The sequence below is a fragment of the Vanacampus margaritifer genome, chromosome 10 (assembly GCF_051991255.1).
Source record: "Vanacampus margaritifer isolate UIUO_Vmar chromosome 10, RoL_Vmar_1.0, whole genome shotgun sequence".
Classification (NCBI taxonomy): Eukaryota; Metazoa; Chordata; class Actinopteri; order Syngnathiformes; family Syngnathidae; genus Vanacampus; species Vanacampus margaritifer.
In genome coordinates this window covers 20,884,151-20,887,067 of record NC_135441.1, presented here as the reverse complement: position 1 = coordinate 20,887,067, position 2,917 = coordinate 20,884,151, and positions in this window count along the sequence as shown.

Below are 2,917 nucleotides of genomic sequence, written 5' to 3'. Positions count from 1 at the left end.
ACACGATACGCACTGTTTCTGAGAAAGGCCGCCCATGGTGAGAATTCTCGCAATCCCATTGGTCCGAGCTGAATAATATCTGCTTATGATTCGCTATCACTGACGCTTGTCAAAAAAGAGACCATAACGTCAGGTTAGGTTTACCAATATCACGAGGCTGAATAACGAACGTCAAGAAATGACATGGAAGGCTAACTTAACTGGTAGCTAGCTTTACCAGTTCATGTAAACTCTTATCGGGACGTCACATACATGTTCAAGACAACAGTGAAGCCACACTTGGACCTCTCTAAGTTGTATTTATTCAGCTCAACTGTTTGTGAAATGTGTATACAGTATTTATTTATTTATTTTAAACTGCAGAAATGGCCATACGTGAAACTTTAATGTTTTTGTAGGCACACATTCAAATTTAAATATATATTACTGTAGCAGTGAATTGCACTTCAAGAAACAAAATAGAAACTGTACAATCACTGTTCAATGTATAATCAACTTTTTAAGCTTACAATGTACACTGGCTTAGTGTGTATTAATACATTTGAAATATATATTAGTAAAGTTACACAATGGTGTTTCTCCCAAATCACAAAAAAAATCTTAGAATTACTCATTTGATTGAAAAAAAATACTGTAATTTAAAATATCACTTTTTGTAGCGAACTGTATCAGACGAAACACAATTGAAAATGTGCAATGTTTATTATAGTGATTTTGGCGCATACCGGCATCTCTCTTGTTATTAATACTATCTGACAGCCGATAAGCAATCAATTTAAACTAGGTAATTGTTTTTAGCTCTGAATCGGCCGAGCATGTCTCTTATCTGCTGGTGCCTCTCTCCACCATTGTCCTAACCATGCATGTTTACAAGGTTTATATTAGAGTCCATTATTAGTGTTTTGTGTTGCGACCAAAATTTATGAGTTTATTTAAGTTTAAGTTTAGTTTATTTAAAGGACAATGTGCAGTAACATTAAAAGATTGCTCCACCAGATTTAGCACTAAAGAATAAAAATTTTAACTTAATTTGGGTAGTTTGATGACTTTCTGCATTGCAAAATGTTATTATTCAATGTATTAATAAGGTCTATTTTTCCTGTTGAATGTAGTACAGGCAACACAGCGCTTTTATTTACCCAAATGTATCAGAGTACTGCAGTCACCTGTTGCCTACTTTTTTTGTACTTGGATGTACCTATATTTTATAATATGGATATTTTTTTCCTCTGGATGGTTGTATTTTACTGTGTTGTGATCATCCGAAAAAGATACAAGATACAAATGAAATTTTTAATGGTGATTGAATTAAAATGGGGGTTGCAACTAAGCCACAATAGTCTTCTAACACAGCGATTAGTATTTGTCTGTCTGCCATGTTGGAGGTTGACAAGCATGAGGATAAGGTATGTTTGAAACAGAAAAAACACTTGATCGACTCATGTTTTCTGCCCCCCCATACCCATTTTTTTCTGTACAACCCTAATCAGTTAATATCAGAAATGTAATGAATTTTCCAATCTCCTTAGATGTGCCAAGATGAGGGCTATTAAGTTTACAGGAAAACTTTATACAGTGGCGAAGCTACAACATGATGACGATTTTGATCACAGCACAATTCTCTGTGTAGTGGAAATAAAATAAAATGACAATTTCACTTAGCGATGGGGAATAGTTGACAGCTTGGCTTGCTTCAGCAAAATCAGCATCGACTTTGCCCAAAACAAGGCTCGATACCTTTTGGCAAGATGGGAGTCAGCTACCACTTATCAAAGAATCTTACATTTATGACCCGTATGTACATTTCATATTGTAACGTCCTCATATGTAATGATGACACAATTAACTGAGGCTCTTCAGTCACTTTATTCCCATTCTAATGCACATTCATTCAAGAGCTACGACTGCACACAGACTCCTCACTTTTTGAGCCAGCCTTCAACCATTTAAGTCCATCCTGCATGCCTTTTTTCAAAAACATCACAGGCATTCTTACAACAAAGTAATTCAAGCAACAATTGTTTAATGACTTATTTTTCAAGGAACGCTACAAAGCATGCTGGGATATGTGTGGCCTCACCATCGCTATGACATATTACCACGAGAAATTATGTTTTATGAATTTGTCAAACTACAGAGTACTGAACTAAAATGTAAGCATTGGAAATGGAAATAAATCGTACCTTCAAAGAAGTGTTCAGATTAGAACAAACACAGACTGGATATCTGGCCGTAGTGAGATCAGCTCTACTAATTTGTGAAAAAACACTGTCTTTTCTTTGACATCTTATTTTCACCCTGATTCAAACTTGGTGTCGGTAAATGGTGAAATAAAACTTTGTCCCTCCCAACTGTATTGTTGCAGCCAAATATCACACCATAATTCACCATTTTGACATTAGACACCAAATTAATGTATTCAATACATTAAATCTATTTATAGTGAAATACGGGTCCTTTGAGGACAACATTTTAGAATCACTACTTTAATGTATGCGTAAGAAAGCTTTCAACAAAATGTGACTCAAGTTACAGTGCTACGATTCAAATGTATGGCAGACAATTGGATTTTAATACTCTGTAAACTGAATTCAAAAATGTGTTGTCCACATTTTTGTACATTGGAAATGTGAACATGGGATGATCTCCTTAGGGCCACAAATTCTCTTCCACGTCCCAACAATTATCTTCACTTGCTGTGAGCTATTTCAGAAAACTGGTTGATCATTGGCTGATCTAACAATATGATTACTTTTTCAGCCATTTTGCATATAAAGATTTATACAATGAACTAATGCCTAAATGTTTTGGGTATGAGAAAATTCAACTAAGACCCTTTACATTTTGATCAACTTGACATAAGCAATTGATAATGTCAAAAACAGCAGAGAATTGTACATAATATTTGCGTGGATGT